This window comes from Bidens hawaiensis, unplaced genomic scaffold (assembly GCF_021521415.1).
Source record: "Bidens hawaiensis isolate Kalapana, Puna unplaced genomic scaffold, B.hawaiensis_p1.1 tig00040347_1, whole genome shotgun sequence".
NCBI classification, from domain to species: domain Eukaryota; kingdom Viridiplantae; phylum Streptophyta; class Magnoliopsida; order Asterales; family Asteraceae; genus Bidens; species Bidens hawaiensis.
This window is the reverse complement of record NW_027497125.1, coordinates 138,462-146,952: the sequence shown is the minus strand read 5'-3', so window position 1 is coordinate 146,952 and position 8,491 is coordinate 138,462. Positions and strand designations below refer to the sequence as shown.

The following is an 8,491-nucleotide window of genomic DNA, read 5'->3' as shown; positions in this document are numbered from 1 at the left end:
TTGACTTGCACTGAAGAGAGAAACAATGTCGGTAGAAAAAGGTCGAGTTTGCATAAAGACTCATGCATGGAACAAGTTGAGATGCGTTCTTAAGAAAAAGTTTGGGTTGGATTTGAGTAAAAAAACAAATGAAAAGCTTAGGTTGGATACGGTTTATGTAGAATGGCTGTTTTGATGTTTATGTAGAATGATTGTTTTGATGTTTATGTAGAATGGTTGTTTTAGTTTATTTTAGCAGTCTGCAAAAGTTAAAAAACAAACAGTCTTTTTCTTACATACTGTAGAGGTTTGGCTCACCTCTTCTGCTACAGATGTGGTATGTAGACGAATGATATTTTACCTTTAAAAAAACAAACATCACCATAGTTAAGGATCAAAAAGTTAAAATTAAGAACAAAAGTGCCGGTAAAAGAAGATGAATGGTCAAACGAATAGTGGGACGTGGATGGGTTTATGCTCTACCTTGTTCGTGATGGTCTAAATAATAATAATAATAATAACTTTTTTTAAACGCTTAAATAATACATTACGGATCCTACTTCACCTAATCTACACCAAAATAAATTACACGAACCCGTCATAAACGGAACTCGAACCCTTAACAATACATAAGCACAAAATTACCCAAATAACAATACATAAGCACAAAATAATGTTTTGATTTTGTTGTAATATTAGAAAAGTAAAAGGTAAGTCAAATGATAAACGGCCACATCACGCAAAACCAAAACCACGTCACCAACTTCTTCCTTCTTTGCTGTTTTGTTTGTTAAGAACAACTCAAACCACCGTCACAGATCTCACCAAATCATATTCACCGGATCTATTCATCCCTCACACCAATGCCTTAACAATCCAATCACCTCATATTCATGGACGCTGAATCTATCCGCGTACCCTACAAAAACCTAAAGCACGAAACGGATGTTGAAATTGTCAAATTGGAAGACGAAAACGAACCTAATCGAATGTAATACCTACCGGAACTCCGACGGAGAATTGCAGCTTGGTTACGCTGGTTTTGAGCTGTGCTGTTGCCGCCGGTGTGCAATTTGGCTGGGCCTTGCAACTCTCGCTTCTCACGCCCTACATTCAGGTGCTTTTCGATCTACTCTACTTCATTTCATCATTTGGATCCACCTAGGGCTTTAGATCTACGCTACTGTGGCTACTTTTGTAGATGTAATTGTTGTTAGAACTAGCAACTTGAGTATTAGGTTTTCAGCTGTATATTCTGGCTTAGTGTGATTTAGTTACTGTCGAAACACGAAATGAATCTGACCTGATCCATGACGATGTTTCCACGGATTTTCGAGATGAACGAACCACGTCTTGATCTTCTTCTCCGGTTGCTTGAGACCTGCAATGGTTTTTCGGGGGTGTGGAGGTGACTGCTAAGAAATCTCAAAGATCTCTTGTTTACAGACACAAAAAAGTGGTGGTGGCTCTTATTGAGCATGACTCCCTAATAAGGAGGTGGAGACCTCCTTATATAGAGAGCCTCATGGCCACCATCATGATACCCTAATGGGCCTAGCCCAGTTAGGGTTACCTCCACAAAACCCCCTCAGCCCAATAACATTGTATTAGTCCATATAATAAAATAAGCCAAACATAATAAATTTAGGGTCGTAAAACCGGGTTTAGTACCATACCCCTACAGTTACACAAGTAAATAACACCACATTTTGGTCTTACTTTTGATATCAATCCACAGCTGTCAAAGCCACGGCTCAAGTTAAAAAAGGTGCATGGCATAAACATACCCTTTTTTTGGGGTTTTAGATATGATTTAGTCCAATTTTTGATGCTTCAGACCAGTTCAATTGGAATTTGCAGAATTTCTGGATTTGGCCAGAATCTCACCGCCATCTGACCAAAATCTGGCTGCTATCTTGCCCAAAAGTAGCCAGATTGCCTGGATGACAGTGAGGCGCTTGCTCTGCGCCTCCCCTCGCCTAAGGGCTTTTGACAACATAGTATCAAATACTCACTCTTGCTGTCTCTTCTATTTTAGTATTTGAATGTCTGAGATGATGCATTTTTGTTGCAATTGTGTGTGTTGATATTTGATCAGTCTCAGCTAGATAGAATAAGATTGAAATTCCTGTAGCGTATCCCATGGCTCTATATTAGACAATTATGAATTTTCTCTCCAACAGTTTGTTTGACAATGACTCTATGATGGAATTGTTTTGAGAGTATCACATGACATATGGATACAAAAACATATGTAGGTTAAGGGTGTGCATACTGTGCATACAATTGCTTGCTAGTATCTGTATTATTGTGAATGGCTTTGTCCATTTCAATTCTCAGTCTCATGATAGCGTGCCTTGTTTTATTCTGGTTATGTTCTTATCAATTCCTGTTCTTTTATTTTTGGTACAGACACTGGGAATAGGCCATGCATTCTCTTCATTTATCTGGCTTTGTGGTCCTATTACGGGTCAAGTGGTAAGTTACTGTAATTTTTTTACTTATCATATTTATTATGTTCAGAACAATGTGCCACTGCTTTGTAACATAGGAAGTTTCTTTTGATCCTATTGATATGCGAATGCCAGCACTTGCTAATGTTGGTTATGCTGTGTATATAACTAATTTACAGTTCTTTTCAGTCCCTGTAACTCTTTTTATCACCTCATGGTTCTAAAGCCATTTAAATTAGGCATAGCTCTTCCACATATATAAATCCCTTATGTCTGATAGCTTTTAAGGATGTAAACACACATGAAGAAGTTTCATAATGTAAGATCGAGTTCCTGTTTGAGAAATAGTGAAGTATTTAAAAAAAAGGAATGTGGGAGTGAGGTAATGACCTATGCCACTCGTAAGTTAGTTAATCAAATAATCAGAATCTTTTGCAATAGTTTATAGTTGAATATGACCTTTAGCTAAATGAGGAAAGATGCAGTGTCAGTGATTCATCTCCATATATTGTTGTTTGGACAGCATGTTTGCAGTATTAAACGTCTAGTTATTTATTATCCATCAGTCTCTTGATGAGGTTCAATGGTAATTGAAGTTTTGTGATTAGTTTTGCATGATCCATTTTTTTTAGGTTCAACCATGTGTTGGTATCTGGAGTGACAAATGCTCTTCAAAATATGGCAGAAGACGGCCATTTATTTTGCTTGGATCTCTCATGATATCACTATCTGTAAGCCACGATTGTAAATATCACGTGTTAATCATTCTTAGTTACTCTGTTTCTTCTCCACTAAACTCGATTTCCACTTTAGGTGATAATTATCGGGTTTTCTGCAGACATTGGATCCTTGATTGGAGACACTAAAGAACATTGCAGGTCTCTGCTTACTTCTTTATATCGTCTTTAATAATTTGATACATATGATTTATGTAATCCCGGGATGTTATGTATTGCAGCACATATAAAGGTACACGCCCAAGGGCTGCTTTTGTGTTCATCTTAGGATTTTGGATGCTTGACCTTGCTAATAACACTGTTCAGGCAAGTGTTTTTTTATTTATATTTAGCATTAATGAGTTTGCAGTTATCATGTGTACATAATAAAAGTAATCTTTATTACTATTGTCAGGGCCCAGCTCGAGCTCTTCTTGCTGATCTGGCAGGCCCTGATCAGAGAAACTCAGCAAATGCTATATTTTGCTCATGGATGGCAGTTGGAAACATTTTAGGGTTTTTATCTGGTTCTAGTGGAAAGTGGCACAGGTAAAAGCTCAATATTCCATGTCATCATGTCAATAGCGTCCATAGTTATCAAAAGTGGCCGTTTTTGCCGCCTAGGCTCTATTTTCAGGCGAGGCGCTGGATTACCGACTGTCAATAGTAAAGGCGCTATTTTAGGAACCAATTTCGGATGATTTTTTATTTTATTTTATTTGATTTCTTTTGACTTATCACTTACCCCATTTAAAAGATTCACCCAAAAATAATTGGATAAGCATTGAGCATTTATCATCCAATATTTGGTTTCGTTTGACTTGCCACTTATAGCCCTGCTTGTGGTGCGCACATATGATGTATATATGTGTGAACCCTCGGGTGGGCAAAAGTGAAATTGCACTAATTTTGACGTTATTTTACTAATCTCGTGAAAATAACGTTAAAAGTGACGGACGGTTAATCAGGCATCATGTAGTGGCGTTGATAGCTGAAAGATAAGGGTACATGCACCGATCAGCTGGTGTCCCGATGATTGAGTGCTATGTGCCTTATGTCCAAGGCTTGATGCAAAACTACTATCGAGCCGGGGGTCTCACCGGAAGCAGCCTCTCTATCCCTATGGGGTAGAGGTAAGGCTGCCTACATCTTACCCTCCTCAGACCTTACCATAGCTTTGCTATTGGTGGGATATACTGAGTACGATGATGATGATGATGATGATGATGATGATGATGATGATGATGATTGACTTGCCACTTACCCAATTCTATCTTTTGATTTTTATTCAACTGACCCAACATGGTCAGAAATCCCATTAGCTATTGTTGGATTTATTGTGTATTTAGCAATAATTTGAAGGCTGTGTTTTATGAATAATTGACTATGTTTGTTAAATTTTAATTTAACTATGTTTTGGTATTTTGCATATGTTCTTTGAGTTTTGAATGACGTAATATATATATATATATATATATATATATATATATATATGCATGTATGTATGTATGCGTATATATATATATGTGCATATATATATTTGTGAAAAACGCTTTTTTTTACTCGGACCCTCGCTCTTTTTGCGCTTTGCGCCTAGGCCCTGAATGAGGCCTATGCGCCTTTACTACGCCTAGCGAATTTGATAACTATGGGTAGCTTTTGTGCAATATCAATGCTTTGACACTTTTTATATGCAGCTGGTTCCCTTTCTTGACAAATGGCGCTTGTTGTGAGGCATGTGGTAACCTTAAAGCAGCCTTTTTAGTTGCAGTGGTGAGTTTTTACGGTTTTTAAGATTATATTGTGAAACTAATTCGCAAGATTGTTAGCTTTTGAAACGTAAGATTATATTGTTGTTTTTCACAGGTTTTTCTTACATTTTGTACAATGGTGACCCTATACTTTGCAAAGGAGGTTCCTTTAGAACCAAAACAGCATGTTAGGTTATCAGATGTTGATCCTCTTTTGGAGGATTCTCAGGCTCAGCAGCATGGTCTTGACCACACAGAATCAAAACCTCGGAAAAACTCAGTTGATCACAAAGCTGGTAATCGGCTTGAAAATGCTTTTGAAATAGAGACCAGTGAGAGAAAACCCAACTCTACAGTTGGTGTAGACCAGGTCGAGAGCTTTAGCAACAGTCCTAGTGCGGTCCTCGTCAACTTGTTGACCAGCTTACGCCATCTACCTTTAGGGATGCATTCGGTTCTTATTGTAATGGCTCTAACATGGGTAAGTTCAAAGGTTCAATATATGAACAGTTGTTTTGTGCACTTGTATTTACTTTTACTTTTTCACATGTGAAGCTGTCCTGGTTTCCATTTTCCCTTTTTGATACCGATTGGATGGGTCGAGAAGTTTATCATGGCGACCCGAAGGGAAACACTGCTGAAATCAAAGCTTATGATGACGGTGTTCGAGAAGGCACTTTTGGTTTGCTGTTGAATTCGGTAAGAACTCAAAATTAAGCAAACAATATTATTGCAAGAGAAAATTGCACATATGGTCACTGTGGTTTGGATAAATTGCAAGTTTGGTCCCCAAATTTTAAAATGCTGACTTCGCCCAAACATTTGTGAGAGAGTTGCATGTTTAGTTCCCACCATTAGTCCTTGTTACTTTTCAACAGAAAAAAAGAGATGTCATGTTTGGGACTTGGGTAATTGTGTCCTTTCAAATTCAAAACCTTGTAGTCTTTCAAACTCCAGAACTCCTAAGTCAACATCACCTTCGAATTTTAACCCGAACCTTTGATTTGGCGCTGACCTTCGAGGAACATCATTACATTTTTAGATCTGCTTATCCATCTTTAAATATTATGTTTTAGCCGGAGAAAAAAAAATTGTAAAATGACAACTAAACCCTCACTTTTTTCGTTAACCTAACTGGGATTAACGGTGGAGACTACACGTGCAACCCTCTCACATATGCTTGGACTAAGTTTGCAATTTGGTCAATCATGAGGACCATTTGTGCATATTTCTCTTATTAAATTTTCTGGATAATCGTTACTTATGCTCTCATAATATCATTTCTCACCACAGGTGGTTCTCGGTATCAGCTCTTTCTTAATACAACCAATGTGTCAATGGATCGGTTCAAAATCCGTGTGGGCCGTAAGCAACTTTATCGTGTTCGCTTGCATGGCGGGCACCGCCATTATAACCTTAATCTCTCTAGGAGAATCTAGAAACACTGATAACATGGTTGGAGGAAACGAGGCTATCAAAACTGCTTCTTTAGTTGTTTTTGCCATTCTCGGCCTTCCCCTTGCTGTAAGTATCATCGTATCATGAGCAACTGAAACTTTGCTTTCCTTATAATATTCTAACACGCGTTTCTTGATGCAGATAACTTACAGCGTCCCCTTCTCTGTGACAGCTGATTTAACAGCCGATACAGGTGGCGGCCAAGGATTGGCGATTGGAGTATTGAATCTAGCAATTGTAATACCACAGGTAGTTGGGTTGTTACATGTTGGTCATAACTTCTAATAGTTATAACCAATAATTAGTTGTTTGAAACTTTGAATAATTGTTTGTGGGAATATGTCGACAGATGATTGTGTCACTTGGTGCGGGGCCTTGGGATGCATTATTCGGTGGGGGGAATGTACCGGCATTTGTTCTCGCTTCATTAAGTGCTCTTGCTGCTTGCATTATTGCAACTCTGAAGCTTCCAACTCCTAGCAACTCATACACACCTGTAGGTTTTCATGTAGGGTGACAACCTTTTGTTCTACCATTTTGTATATATTTACAGTTGCTGAGTCGATGAACACACTATCATATCCATGAGTATAGGTAAAGGTTAGGATTACCTGATGTATTTTTCTTGATAATATGTATTTCTTTTTTATATTCGTTACATTTATATTTTTAACGCCCTGCTTGCGGTGCGCGCATATAATGTATATATGTGTGAACCCTCGGGTGGTCAAAAGTAAAAGTGCACTAATTTTGACGTTATTTTACTAATCTCGTGAAAATAACGTTAAAAGTGGCGGAAGGTTAATCAGGCATCATGTGGTGGCGTTGATAGCCGAAAGACAAGGGCACATGCACCAATCAGCCGGTGTCCCTGATGATTGAGTGCTATGTGCCTAATGTCCAAGGCTTGATGCAAAACTACTATCGAGCCGGGGGTCTCACCGGAAGCAGCCTCTCTATCCCTATGGGATAGAGGTAAGGCTGTCTACATCTTACCCTCCTCAGACCCTACCATAGCATTGCTATTGGTGGGATATACTGAGTACGATGATGATGATGATGATGACATTTATGTTTTTAATTTCTTAGTTTTGAAACTATGATCTATTGACTGATTATAATTCATACCAACAATTTAACATGCGGTAACTTTTATCATTTACATGTAGCATATATCAAGTTATTTAACATGCGTTACCTAACTTTATTATTTAAATGCAGCATACATCAAGTTAAGGGTGTAAATTATTAGCTGGCCCCAAGCTCAACCAGGCTCAAGTTCGGCCCGTTTTGATATACGAGGGCTAGGGCTTGAGCTTGGCTCGTTTTAAGCTCTTTTTTTAAAGCTCGACTGTGAGTTGTTGTTTTAGCTTGGCTTGGCCCGGGCGTGGCTCGGCTATTAATTAATTTATTATATACAATTTTTTTTTAATTTTATATATTTTGAGAAAACCTTAAACTAGCCTAAGCTCGGTTGTGAACTATTAACTTAATACATAAAGGTCCATAAGTGATAAAACTTAAAAAATGCACAAAGCTTGAGTTTGGGCTTGATGGCTAAACAAGTTTTATTGAGGCTAGAGGTTGAAATAAAGGCTTGACTCATTTAAAGCTTTTTATCGATATGAACTCGAATAGCTCGGCTCCTTTGTACCCCGCATCTTGTTACACAGACGTCAACCAAAGATGCCCACATGGGAATCAGTTATCTATTCTAAAAACAACATTTTGTTTTGTTTTTTAATAATTATTGATCTTTCATTTTGCATTTATGAAAAGATGGTTCAAATATCAAGGTGTGATGAGATATGTCGGCTGTGGGATGTGGCTCAGATTTGAATGCTAGATAGATCGATTAGTGAAATCGGATATAGAAAAATTTTGTGCATGTATCGTGTGTTTAATGGTAATATGCTAGATAAAAATAAAACCGATTTATAAGAGGACAAAAAAATTATTGTCTGATATATTCTCAAGGAAACAACCTCCTGCATAAAGTATAAGGTAAACAGATCGTAAACTCTACAGACCCTACGTAAATACGGGAGCTAAATCAAGTATTGAGTATGCCTTTTTATATCAACAATCTTTTTAAGTAAAAAAAATTTATATACAAAGTTTAATTGGGTCACTT

The 8,491-nt window shown here is 37.7% G+C and overlaps 1 pseudogene across 1 annotated transcript; it reads left to right on the top strand.

Annotated features, from left to right (window-relative positions):
- Positions 1–872: 872 nt before the first annotated feature.
- Positions 873–6,976, top strand: LOC143592042 (sucrose transport protein SUC3-like; annotated as a pseudogene). The gene is made up of 12 exons (XR_013145838.1): positions 873–1,096; positions 2,392–2,457; positions 3,065–3,163; positions 3,246–3,310; positions 3,391–3,475; positions 3,564–3,697; positions 4,846–4,921; positions 5,015–5,380; positions 5,455–5,598; positions 6,193–6,423; positions 6,499–6,606; positions 6,707–6,976. The product of XR_013145838.1 is annotated as a sucrose transport protein SUC3-like (transcript).
- Positions 6,977–8,491: the final 1,515 nt, after the last annotated feature.